Here is a 14,907-nt window from a genome sequence, read left to right as displayed (position 1 = left end):
TTCACCAATTATGCTCGGTGAAATAAGCCAGAAGGAAAAAGAAAAATAAAGGATGGTTTCACTTATAGCAGGGATATAGGGGAACCAAATAAGTCATCAGTGTAAAAAAATAATAACAGTACAAAACACAACCAAACAGAAACAATTAAAAATCAGAGACATACTACAGGGAAGGAGGAGGGAAAGAGAACAGAGGGAAGAAGGGAGGAGCACGGGGGCCTGGGGTGAGGGTGTACTTGTCTTTTTTAACAGCCATACTAATAGGCCTTTGCCCTGGTTTTACATTCCCAGCGTTAAAAGTGCACAATTCATTTACTTCACAATTTGTTTTAAAGCACTTGCATTGTGGCAAACACTCTTCCAGGCTTTTAGCATAAAACAATGAAGAAAGTGAACAGCAGTCTCTGCCCCTGGGCTGAGGAAGAAACACTCAAGGCAGGTGCTCAAATGTACATGTTCCGAAGTGATACCTGTCAAGGAGAAACCTGCCAATCAACATGGAACCCAGCAAGGTCATGTGAGCCCTCAGCACCACACAGGGAGCTGCATGCTTGTGCGCGTGCTGATGGGAAGGCGGCTGCAATGTGTAAGGGAGTGATAATCGTGTGTTGTATCTATGTGTGTTAACATGCAGTAACTTGCAATTTGAAAAAAGTGTGTAAAAAGAAGTACACTACTATGATATCAATCATGATTATTCTCTTTTCTAAAAAACTTGGCATCAACATCAATTTTGGGGGTATTTAAAAGAAACTGATTTTGAATTAAAATTCAAATGGCACTTAATTATCTTAACAATTTTTTAGATTTGAAGTTTCACCATAAGGTTTTTAGCTTTTCCAAAGTAGAAAAGCCATAAAGTGAGCTGACATTCTAGGTGGATTTCATAAGAAAAAGCCCACATCTCTTTTCACTGTAACAAAGGTCATCACTCACCGGGGACTCCAGCCATGCTCTCCAGATCTTCAGCACAAGCTGCCTGTGCTGAAGCAAAATCCCAAATGCAGGAACCATTCAATTTCTCTATGGAGAGCAACCTTTTAGAAAGGCAGAGGAGGAAAAGGAATGTGACACAACCAAATGCAACCAAAGGGAAATTGTTCCTCAAACTCAAAGTCTGTTCCCTAAGTATTTGGAGAATCAGTTTATCAGACACTACAAACACATGGAGGCGGGCTTACATCAGGGAAACACACAACTATATCAGCAACAGCAAAACAGAGCCAAGGAGCGAGCGCCTGTGCTTGGTGTGAAAGCAGGTGATGGACAATGTTTTGTACAGCTTTGTCCAACACCCAGGGGTTTTCTTAAATCCGAATGATGCCACTTTTTTTCCTCCTCTGTTGCTGTGTTGTTCCAATAAAATGATTCTCATCCACTCAAAGGTTTAGGTTGAGTAAACCCATGTGACTATCAAATCATCTAAATAATAACTATCATCACTGAGATGATGAGTAAAATCATCAAGATAAGGATTTTAAAAGACCCTGAATGGAAAGAAATTTAATATATTTCTATTTTTTCTCTCTCCAAGACAACAACAACAACAACAATAAAAACAACTATAATCCCGGTGTTAAACTAATGCACAATTCATCCATATAATCCTAAAGCCAACTATATCTTGAGCCAAGACTCAACTGCAGGCAATGATGAAGCTGTAAAGATTTATTTATTTTTTTTTGTCGTTTATTGAAGAAACAGATATTTGAATGAATGCAAGACGTTCTCAGTAAGTACACACAATATTTAATGAGATGTTACCAGTAGCGGTGACAGCCATTCTCTCTTTCTCTCTCATAGGGTGGAGAGAGATGGAGAGGGAGAGAGATTGCAAACTAGATTCCTGAATTTACCAATATGTCAAGGTTTTATTTTCAGTTTTTCTCTTTTTACTGAATTATTTCTTCTTAAGAAATATTTTATTGTCTGAGATGGGCAACTGATGAAATCATACAAATACATGAACAAACCTGGGCTTTCTCCCTCATTTTCTACCTTCTCCCCATATTAATTGTCTCTCTAATGCAGTCTTTCAAAATGTTATTCGAATAACAGGCTACCAGATAATGTTCCCTGTAAAAGTGCACCTGCATCTTTCATCTTCTCTGATGGAAATTCTGTGTGAGCGAGTGCCTAGCTCGGACCCCGAAAGTCAAAGAGGAGACAAAATATTACGAATTTTTCTGATTGCTGAACAAGAAATACCATCCATTTCCTACATTATTTGTGCTGTTAAAGTGAAGGACATATCACCTCTGGAACATAAAATAACTTTAAAAGCAGGGCCTCAGTGGCACAGTGGTTGAGCGCTGGGCTGTGAAGCTGCCCGCAGCCTCTGCAGCACCGGTTCGATCCCCGGTATGAAAGTGGTCAAAGAGAAAGGGGATAAAAAGGGCATTGCAGGGAAAGCAATTTAGATAATAGGTATCTCTAACCCCTTCTGAAACACTTTGCTACTTTAGTTCACTATGCCTAGCCACAGAAGCAAAGAATTTGACATATTTAATAACATCAGATAGGGTTTGAGAGATTTCTATTCTACCCTCATTTGTCAAAGTGAAAAATGAAGGCCTTCAGTGTTCACATAAGGTCACATAAATGGAAGCATTAATTTCACAATCCTGATCTCACACGTAGTTTATTCTCCAACAGTCTGAAATTAACTTGAAAAATAACCCACAAATTTTAATTAAAGACTCTTGTGCAATGATTTCTCAACAACACAAGTGATCTCTCATTGCCACACTGGGTTTCTGCAAAAACAGAAACCAACTACTGGCTAGAACCCTTTCAGATTATATCCATGACCTATGTTTTTATACTAGCTCACTTTAAAAAGCATCTATTTCTATTTTAGTGGAATTATTTATTCCCATATTATACAGAAAGATAAGTATCAAGGTTTATTTTCCATAGCATAGCATAAATAATGTTTATCTTGCTAGAAAAATAAGACAACTTTTTCACAAATGCCATCCTTTCTTGAAAGACGTATTAAAGGTGATCAACTACTGCAGTGAGTATCTGACAACTCACTACAAAGTATGGAGGAACAGTCTGGAACAGATTAGATCCATATACCTTTGAAGGAGGGGAACGAAGAACAAGACGTCACTTAAAAGACTGTGGTGTGGTGGAAGAACCTCAATCAAATAAACACTGTACTTTGAGCTCATCTTCAAAAAACCTCTCACAGAGCCTTCCTAGGCAGTCATCCACCAAATACATTTAGATAAGTGCCCTGCCATTTATTGGCTTGAATCACATGCAATGATTTTCATCTTGACATCAGATTTAGCAATATGATATGCCTTACCGAAATGAGAGTCACATCTCCAGAAACAAAGAAAGGTCACAAGGCAATGGAGTTCTTATTGAGATAATGCCAGTATATAACTTTTAAACCATCAAAACGAATGGTGATCATTCTATCTAGCCCTTTCTCTCTCCCTCCCACCCTCCTCCACCCCCCCACACCCTATACTTTCCCTAACCCAATGTTCCATGACTGCAATCCTTGTTGAATACAAATCCTTCACTCCAGTGCAGAGGACATTAAAGGAGAAAAAATTATGAAAATATATTACCATACTTAAAAAGTATATAAAACTTCAGTACATATTAGAGAATAAGATTTCAAATCCTTAACTCTCTAAAAATCCTTAACTAGGAAGCGATTAAGAAAGTAACTTGAAATATAAGTGTATCAGGAGCAAAAACACGAAATATGGTGAGGATAAATTCACCTGGGGAACTGCTCCACAGACCTGAACGAAATCAGGACGCTCTTCCTACACCGCGAGCTCCATGTCTCCGCCACACACTCAAGTGTAACTATTGTCAGTATCATTCCCCTCGCGCCAAGAAAGAAAAAACAACACTTTGTTATCTTCTGTGCTGCGGCAGAATGGAACCATTATTTGTAAGGGTGGCTCACAGCTTAAGCAAAACTATCTTAGACCACAGGGAATTACTCAAGCAGCTGGAAGACCAAGGAGATCTTTCAGAGCTGACTCATAAAAAACACGACAGCAACAGCAGGGAGGCATTACAGCACGCCAGGGCTGTGACCTACAGCGTCACGGGACTCCCCATGCACGTCACGTCGTTAGAGAAAGTCCAACCTAAATCCCAAAGTGATAAAGTCCCGACTCCAGCTCGCCAGGGCACTTGTCACATTTTCTCTCCCCTTGATACCAACACAGCATACAAATAGTGGTAGTAATTTTTGCTACTTATCTCAGAGTCTGTTTTTGCATAAATTCCATAGGGATTTTGTCTGCTTAAACTAAAAAAATTGGACGTGAGTTTGATTGTGTGGCTTTGTGTGGAGTTCTTCCAGAAAGTTGAAAAAGAGCTGAACCAAGAAGAGGAGAACCTGTTTGCTTTGTTTGTAGGGTTCCAGAGACCTCCAAAGAAGGTGAGGAAGCTTGCCTCCATTGGCAGGACTGGACAACCTGGCCAAAGAAAAAGCCCTGGTACCCTCGAGAAGAGGAAAGTCCAGGTGGAGTCTGATGAGACCAACTTTGTACCTGAAGCCTACATCGACCAGATGCCAACGGTTCGCTCTGATCCTATATGGAGTATTTCAACAAAGCCAGCTTAAAAAAAAATGTTGTTAGTTATTTCTACCCTGTGATTTTATGCAAAAATAGGAAAAATGGTTTAAAAGTAGATTTAATTTACAAACTTTTGCTATGCTGTTAAAAAGTTTGGGATCAAGGTTGAGAGAATTTGTTTTTGCATAAGTTGAACCATTTTAACATTTTTTCCCTGTGATTTTGATATATTTGCTATTTTGTTTTAGCCAATGCTCCAGATTTTTTTTTTCTTTTGGCTTGGATAATGGACTATTTTTAAGTAATGAAACTGTCATACTGGACATTCATGGACAATGCTGCTGACTAATTGTTGCTTCTCTTACACACATTGTAACCCTGAAAAAAAGACCTTCTCCTAAGATTATACCATGTGATCTGTGCCCCCATAGATATGGTGGAATAAAAATTAAAAGGGGGGATTGTAACAGGGTGGTCCCCAGGAAAGGGGGAGGTTCCCTGCCCCACCCAAGGGAGGGTGGAGCTGAGCAGGGAGAAGAGAAGCTGCAGAAGAGACTGAGGAAGGAAGCAGGATGGAGCCAGGAGACCTGGAGGAGGCACATAGAGCCGAGAGACACGTGAAGAAATTGCACTTGTCTTTTGGTCGTGGACTGGGTGACACAGATGTGGGTGAGACCCGTGGCGAGGTGACCATGGCAGCTTTTATCTTGATGTTGATTTTGTTCTTTTCCTTCCGGGCTTGTATGGTTGTTTCTGACCCTTTTCTGTGGGTCCCCACTGGAAGATGCTTTAGACTTGTGGCAGGCTTTGGGGCCTTGCTCTGGGCCAATCCCATTTGGACAGAGTTTTGCCCACAAGGGGACGGGTTACTCTGTGTGCTTCATTTAGAATCTATACTCTGCCTTTCCTGTATTGTTTCCTAATTGTATTAATGTTCCTTCCCATTAAAGTCTCATATGATTTGTGTTGATGCGGCGGATGGCAGAACCCATTTAGAATAGGCAGGTTTGCGGGGTTTTGGGCTGCCCCTCTCACTGTCCTATAACAAGAACAGCTGTACGGTGTTGGGAAGCGCTGTGCAGAAAGGCAAATTATGGGCAAAATAGGTCCAAACTCTACCACACGGCCGGCTAATTTATCTAGCCTTCAGAACCTGTTAGCTCAGCTCAGAAATGGAGACCATCATATGTCTTAGAATAATACCAGCCTTGGGCCTCCCCGGTGGCGCAGCAGTTGAGCGCTGGGTTGCAAAGCTGCCCGCAGCCTCTGCAGTGCTGGTTCGATCCCCAACTGCTCCCCGGCCACCTGAGGAGGGTCGCGCATGGCGCCCAGACCTCTCCTGCCGCCCGCTCCTCCCCTCAGCTGTGTGCTTCGGTCCTTCTGCCTGCTCTGCTCCCCGCTCTGGCTCTGGTGAATTCTCTCACCCTCCCGCGCTTCTGACTGTATCCAGTGCTTGTGTAAATAAATAAGTCTTTAAAAAAAAATCTGAAAAAAAATGAAAAAAATAATACCATCTTCTTGGATTTCTATGAAGAGTAAGTGAGTTCGTTTATGAGCACACTTTGTAAACACAACTAAACCATTTAAGTGTGACCAGGTATGAATTTCCTGATTTACCCTCCTTTAATGAAGAATTCCCTTCGTACATCTGTACCTCTTGAAAGGGAATTGTAGACTCTGTATAGATCTGGTGCATAGAAACTTATGGTGGTGCACTTTCAAACCAGATATTTCTGTTCATAAAAACTACACAACTACAGGAATCGTGTACATGTGCTTGCTTTCCTTCACTAAGTTGTAAATCTTAATGAAAGTCCCAAACCTCATATGGAAATGAAAGCTTATGAAATGCTTGGTACTTAGCAGACACTGAACAGTTCTTTCCTTCTTACATTTGCAGCTAATGTCACATACAATAGATTTGATTACAGAAGAAATAGGGGGGAATATAAAGATTTTTTTTTTAATCTGGGAAAGCACTTTTGCCACATATCCAATTGGTTCCTTCACTTCATACAGGTCTTTACTCAAATAATGCCTTCCTAAGGAGGCCTTCCTTTTTCATGTGCACAGCCTTCCAGTCTTCCCTTGTACCTCTTCACATTATTTTTCTGCATAGAATTTGCCATCCTTATATATACATGATAAATAAATTCTACTTTAAATTTATATATATTTTACTAGTTTATTTGCTCACTGTCTAATCTTCCCCAAAGAGAACAGAAAGAGCCCTGGTGTCTAGTTCCTGGCATATAATGTAAAATTATAGTAAATGTAAGATGAATGAACTGAGTGAAAATTCTAGACTCCGTTCCCAACTTTGAAAAGTGATATCAACCAGACAACCTCTCATTAAATCATCTTTGAAATTTCAATTGGTCTATTCCAGTCTGCTCCTGGCTGTGGCATCAAGAATGTGTTTCTGAGATTCTCAGTATAGTCAAGCTCTCTTGTCGTGGGGCAGGGATTCTCAAAGTGTAGTCCCCCAATACTAGGCGATCATATCTGAGGATCTGCAAGATCCAACTCTTAATAAATATGTAAGATGTTATTTAGGTTTTTTTACAATCTTGTTTTGTGATACCACAAAACAAAACGGGAGTTTTCCAAAGGCTGCATAAACCTTGATAGCAAAACAGAATGCTGGCAGAACCAGATAGGGTAATTCAGCTTTTTTTCTATTAAGCCGGACATTAAAGAGATTTGGAAAAAAGCATACTTTAAAAAAATAATGTTACACTTATCACTAATTTTCATATTAAAATAGTTATTTTCATAAACATTAACTAGTAATACACTTGTTATTTAAAGTGAATTAATACTTGTCTATAATTTCTCTAATTTTTTTTTATTTCTAGTAGAATAAATATTGATAGCTATAGCCATGTAATCAGCTTTGAGTTTTCAATGATTCGAAAAAGTAGACAATACATTATAGAACCAAAAATGTGAGAACTGACGCACTTTACTATTCACATAAACATATAAATGAAAAAAAAAATTGGAGGCGTGTCAATAATAGTCCTGGATATTGATACTCCACGTGATGTTTGTTAACCTGCTTCAGCAATATCATTTCCTCCTATCTCTTCATAGGTAGTGATATTTATAAGTATAAAATATTTCATGAGGCAAAGAGATATTTGATATATATAAAAGTAGCAAGAATGTAAACAAAGCAAACTTATAAGCAGGATTGTAACCAAAATAGCTTCAATATATAAAGAAAACAAACAGAATTACAAGGTTAAGTTGGCAAATTCAGACTTATGGTAGGAGGTTCATCTTTCCAGCTCAGAAACAGATAATCAGATGAAATTATTAAGATACACAGATGTGCAATGCACTTAAGAATAAAGAATCTTACACTCAACACAATAACAATTATTTTCATATACAAAAAAATTAACACAAATAACCATATATCGGCCTCCCCAGTGGCCCATGGGGTTGAGTGCAGAGCTATGAAGCTGTCCACAGCCTCTGCTGCGAGAGTTTGATTCCCCGCCCACCATGGATATAGCCACTTGGCATGGCAGACCTCCCCTGTCCCACCCCTGCTCCCCTCAGCAGTATATTTCTGTAGGTCTGCCTGTTCTGCACCCCACTCTGTCTCTGGTGAATTGTCTCACCCTCCCGTGCTTCTAGCCTGTACCCCAGCTCTTGTATATATAAATAAATCTTTTAAAAAACATATATCCAGAAAATACACCTCATCAAATAGAAAAGAATCAATATTATACAGAACATTCTCTGGCAATATAATGATAATATACATAATATATGAACCATGTAAACCCAATGGATTTGGAAACAATCCCACTTTTAATAATTCATGATTAAAAAAAGTTAAGAAAATTACTCAATTTTTGAATATTTATAATTAGAACACTACCCATCAAAACCTGGAGAGTACCTAGCCCAACACTTAAGTAAAAGTTAACAGTTTTAATGCACTTATTGGAAAATAAGAAACTGTCCACCCAACAAGTCAGAAAAAGAAGAAATCTGGAAAAAGGAAGTAAAGGCATAGGTAGAAATGAAAGAAACAGAGCGATCAAAGATTTTTAAAACAGAGTTAAACAATATAATCAAAATTTGGTTCTTTTAAAGGAGTTGTAGATAGAGAGAGCTTTGAAAACCTGTTTAAAGAAAAAAAAAGAATAGGCACAATTAATGTTATGAATGGAAAAAAGGATCAAAAGTATAAATAACAGATTTTTTAAAAAAAAATCTTTCAAAACACATGAAAATGTTAATAATTTTAAAAGAAATAGCATAAACACATATTTAGAAAAATACACATTGTCATGTTTCCTGGAAAAGAATTAAAAACCTTATTCACCCTCTGCTATTGAAGAAATTAAACTGAATGCTAAAAACGGCCATCTCTTAAAGTCACTAGACCCAGCTAATTCACAGAAGAAATTTAACTTGTCTTTTCTGAAACAGGTTATTCCTCCCTTATATAAAATCTTGTATAATAGAAATTGTGGCCTTTTGATGCCTGGAAGGACCTATGCATCTGCAATGTTTCTTCCCCCAAAAGGTGGCCACTAATCAATCTTTGGACTTTTCATACCCTAAGTAACTTCACTTCAATGAAATGGCATGTCATTTTCAATGCTGGAGATCCATGGCAACTACCGCCCAGTCAATCCCATATAATTCATTCTCCTACTCCTTTCCAGAAGGTTCCCTTAGTTTTACAAATCTTATCTTGACCCTGACATCTTGGAAAAATCTATAAGCCAGCCATGTTTTTTTAGGACTGAGCTCTCTCCTTCCATTGCTTTAACTTGATTTGGGGGTCAGATATGTTGTTGTTTTTCTTTCTTTTTTTTTTTTTTCAAACAAAGACCTATGTGCTTGTTTTGAGGCCAGAAATATTAAGTTCTGAATTATCAAGCCGTTCATTGTTTAAGTCATGTCCATCTTCACCTTACTAACTTAGATAAACTTATCCAAATTCCTTTTCAGGATCCTTGCATCATGCACTTCAGGCACAGGTTGATCACTTTTTCCTTCTTGGTTCCTTTCTAAGGTTTCTATTCTGTGTGCTTCTTATTGGAGAACATATAACTCTAGAAATTCTTGGTCCACTAGAGCTCAGGGAAAACATGAATCTATATGTAACTTTATCCCTCGAAATGTACTTACTAATGCATGAAGTAGTCTAAACTAATGGTCCACCATCTTGGCTTAAGCATCTATGGAATACTATACAGATGTGAAAAAAAGATGAAATAGTGGCTTTGGAGACAAAATGGATGGTCCTCAGTGTAATAATGTTAAGTGAAACAAATCAGAAAATGAAAGATAGATATTGGATGGTTTCACTCATACAAGTATGAATTACCAAAAAACACACAGACAAAATACAGCAGGAATAGATCTTAAACTCAGTGAAACAATTTAATGGTTACCAGAGGAAACGGGGTGGGGGGAGTGAGAAGGCAGCGAGTATAGAGATGCCAATGCCAAGGGGGTATTGACATGAGTGATATGGTGGAGGGTGAGTGGAACATGTGTGCATATGGAAAAATAAAATTAAAATATAAATACAAAAATCCATTGATTTTTTTTTTGTAACCACTGACTAGCTCTTCTATGCTTCAAGAGCACTTCTCCAACAAAAAATCAAAGAATTGATTTCTGAAATCATATCTACCTTTCACTAAAATTTCTTAAAATTGCTCATCATGAAGATCTGTGCAACTCTAGTGCAGAGCAGATACGAGATATGAAAGGTGCAGTCTGAGGGGAAAACACTCACACACGGGACTTCTGTCTGTTTTCCTAATAATGAAAGGAGGAGAACTAGAAGGAGAACCAGAGGACCAGATCTAAACCTGTAGACAAGGAACAACAGTAACAAAAAAACAAAAACAAAAAACAAATCAGTAACCATTTGGGAAACTTTTGTAGAAAAGAGGAGAACATGCCCATACTTTTACTTGTAATCTAATTTCCCTAAAGCTTTCTTTCCATAACCACCATACCCCTGTTTTCGATTCACATGATTAAGGACGATAAAGTCTAATCAGTTATTATTTAATTTAAAAACCAAACAAAAAGTTAAGAGTAGGTGGCAAAAGAAAAAAATATATATTTTAAATATATATATATGCTTGTGTGTGTGTGCAACTATGTAAAGAAAATAATTCCCATAGTTACAGAGTTTAAAGAAAGTTTTATATATATATTTATATATATTTTATTATAACAAAATAGGCAGTTATTGTGGGTATATATATATTCATTTACCTTCTGCACTTGGATCCCCTTTGGGAGCATTACTACTATTTTCTCTGATATTTCTTTTTTTTCAGATTATAGCCACTCTCTGACCTAGTTAAATATTTTTTTATATAGAGGCATGTTATTTATTTATTTGTTTGTTTGTTTGTTTGTTTTGTTTATACATGCACTGGGTACAGACAGAAGCGCGGGAGGGTGAGAGAATTCACCAGAGCCAGAGCGGGGAGCAGAGCAGGCAGAAGGACTGAAGTACACTGCTAAGGGGAGCAGCAGGCGGCAGGAGAGGTATGCGCGCCATGTGGGACCCTCCTCTGGTGGCCAGGGAGCAGCCGGGGATATAACCGGCACTGCAGAGGCTTCAGGCAGCTTCGCAACCCAGTGCTCAACCGCTGCACCACCAGGGAGGCCCTGACCTAGTTAAATATTAAATTATTTTCCCCCTTTAAAGTCCTATCTCAATAATATTTCAGATCTTGTTTGCTTTTTTTACTTTTGTGTGCTGAGTACAACCTTCAATATCTCCTTTCTCCTTTTCTAATACTTCCGTTAATGAAATCTCTATTTTTATTTCCCTTAAGCAATCTCCAGTTTGTTTTCTACTATTTCTTTCTGGGTATCACTCTAGTACAGAAAATGGGAAATTCACTTTGTTATACAAAAAGGAATTTAAGGTCAAGGTTAAAGTAACTACTTTAAAAAGTTTTATTATGAGTGCTGTGAACCTGATCCCAATTCAGCAGGACCCTGTTTTCTCTTGTTTCAGAGCCAACAAGTTCCAAATGCACAAAACTTGTCAATCCTCTGATGTGTCAGTCTTACTAACGTCTCATTTGACCAAGTTCGCCAAACTCAGAGTCATTAAGAAAAGGGACCACGGAATGTCACAAATACTGACAGTCAAGATTCAATGGAGGCCACTGATGTTAAGAGTTGACCACACTACCATGATATTGATACACAACTTACCAATGTTTCCCCCACATATTATATTCATGATCAGTTCTTGCTGTTGACGCTATTAATCCTTACTTCAGTTTCTTTCTGAATTATTCATGTTTCAGCTTTAGAGCCCCTTCTCAATGTCTGGTGCAACTCTTACGATTTTAACCCAGAAAAAGAAAACTATGAGGAGCTCATAATGCCTAGGGGCAGCTTATTACACAAATTGGAACAACTCTACTGCTTTAAATCCTAACAAGGAAGAACGAAGAAAGGAAAAAGGGCTCATAAGAAGATACAAGATACTTCCTATCTCATTTAGCATAAAGGCACCTGAAAAAATCCTAGAGGATCTACATAGTACAGAATCCATTTCAGTTAATGTATCTACCATATCTTAATTAAATAAAACTAGAGTACAAGAAAGGCCAGGAGGGCCGTCTGAGTAGTGAGAATAAGCAGCTACATATTAGTCAGTTGGAAGGTCCTTTCTTTGCTGCCACTGCTGTATTCTCACCCATATTTGAATAACATTGAGTCTCCAATGGGTAACAAATGCAGGAATGAATAAGCCACAGTTCTTGTCTCTGAAGAGCTCATGGTCAAATGTAGGAAACAAATAATCACATTACTTACTAACACACAAATTTAAAAAGACATGTTATAAACAGCAGTGGGCAATATCCCTTCTTTCCCCTCACCAAACTAGCTCTAGCTAACCTGAGAGAGTGGGACTAAAAAGAAGGAAATTGGGAAGAAAATATGGCAGTGCACATGTACAGTGTCCCCAGTTGAGGACAACTGGGGAACAGAAGGAGAATAAAACTACCTACTGATAAAGGTAAGGATAGCAGGTAACTGAGCACTCGGTTATGCTTTGTCTGCTTGATTGGATCTAGACTGCTTATGCCTAAGAAGCAGATGAGATAAAATGTTAAGTTCTAAACTATGTTCTTTAATATCCCAATTCCTTTCCTGTTCTCATACAGACGGTATTTTCTAAAGTATGGAGGATCCTTCTCTGGGAAATTGTATTCCCATACTCAGTTGAAAGGTCAGGGCATTGTGTCAGTCGAAAGGAAGAAACCTAAGAAAAAAACCGACTCCCATGCCATGTCATTTGTATGCCATCTTGTCTCCGCTAATACTTGGTATGATCTCCAGATCTGCAGTCAATACAAAAGAGTTTCACAAATCAAACATATCAGGGAAACTCATAGAACAATCGGCCTGATCTTTTTTTCTTAGGCATTGTAAGAAAGCCAAATTCCTCTGTAGGTAAATGGTTTTCAGGCTTTTCTGCCCTCCCACTATTGGGATAGCTCTGCCTGATGGGGCCCTGCAGTTGTTACATTGTTGCCAGTTGTCTCCTTTACTTCTGTGGGCCATGGGAGGAGTATCCGATAGCCACCAAGAGAAGCAGCAGCAGAAGAGGCAGGAGAGAAAGACTTGGAGAAAGAAGCCAGAGAAGCCCAGAGTGAAGACTTGCCGGGGGCTTGGAGGCTTGCGGGACTCCTGTTCCCCAACATGCCCACCTGCTCTGTACCTGTTTGCCATACTACATGTAAAGCTCAATGAAAGCCTGAGAAAGCCACGGAGGGCTCCAAGCCTCTCCTTTACCCGTCTGCTGGATCATAGACATCCTGCTCAGTGGCCCTACCTGCCACTACACTTCTTATAGTATACAACAAAATTGGCAGGAGAAAAATTAAATAACGGCAGTCTTTTTTGACAGACATTCTAGACTCAAACAAATGTTAGTAATCTAGATAAGTAGATTAATAAAATAATCTAGAAGGAGAAGACAGGATAATATAGAATCCTGAAGCATATACTTGCTTTTCTATAAAAGTTAGTACTTAACAGCAACTGATTTGTGAACTCTTGTAGACATTCAGTAGTTGTAGTCTGAGGGGGGAAATATGCTGACATGATGCTAAAGAAATATCACAGAGATGGTCAGTGAGAGGCCCTGTGCCTGGATTTGCTTCATGTTAGAGTAGCCCTCCTGCTAGTTTACTGTAACTTTCAAAGCAGAAAACATGTGCCCTCTTGTGGTCTCCCTTCAACCATGACTTTATGGAAAACCAACATTCAAAATCTATTTCTCCTTTAAAAGATTGTAAAAGATATTCCCATAAACTCTTAGAGTAGTCTTATAATCCGGAGATTGTATGGAAAATGCTTTTTCTACTTGCATTAAAAACATAATTGCTATTAATGCAAAGTGATTGCAACCATGGGAAAATGCCAAGCAATTTTCCTTATAATAGGAACTGTACATCACCCGCCTTTCCAAAGCCCAGTTAAAAGCATGCTCAAAGAGGCTTTTCTTTGACTGAGTCATTCTCTTCCTAGAGAGAGGTCTGTCCATTCGGCCTTGGTACCGTTGCTATTCCAAGGAATTTGTCTGTTTCATCCAGTGTGCACAACTTGTTGGCACGTCATTTTTCAGAGTAATTTCTTATAATTGTTTTAAATTTCAGAATGATCCATGGTAAATTTTCATTTCTGATTTTAGTCATTTGGATTGCACTGATTTTCTCTATTTATCAAGTCTCTAATTTATGCACATCCATTGTAATTTTCATTATTTTCTTCTGCTCTGGAATTTTAAAAACATATTTTGAGGCTACAAACTCCTCACAGTTTAGTATTGCCCCATAAATCAAACTATTTGTCACTATGTGGTCACCTCTTTATCTGCAATATTTTTTATTCTTCTGAATATCCACTTTTCGTGATTGTAATCTAACTACTTCAACTTTCATGACTAGCATTTTATTAGTATTTCGATTTCTCTTCACTTTTAAAATGAAAAGTGGGGCCTCCCCAGTGGCACGGCGGGTTGAGCGCCACACTGTGGAGCTGTTCTCGGCCCCGGCCAGAGCGAGGGTCCCACATGGCGCGGCAGACCTCTCTTATCTTGCCTGTTGCTCCCCTCAGCAGTGTATTTCAGTCAATCTGTCTGTTCTGCTCCCCGCTCTGTCTCTGGTGCATCCTCTCACCCTCCCGCGCATCTGGCCTGTACCCCAGTTCTCAAATAAAATGGATCCTGAGGGCGGGAGCGCAGAGGCTGGAAACCACTTCCCCTCCACTAGGCCAGCTGGAAAGACCTGGCTCTCCAGCAAAGTACCCCCCTCAC

The sequence above is a fragment of the Talpa europaea genome, assembly GCF_964194135.1.
Source record: "Talpa europaea genome assembly, chromosome: 14".
NCBI classification, from domain to species: domain Eukaryota; kingdom Metazoa; phylum Chordata; class Mammalia; order Eulipotyphla; family Talpidae; genus Talpa; species Talpa europaea.
The sequence above is the reverse complement of the archived record's forward strand: the minus strand, read 5'-3'. Positions refer to the sequence as shown.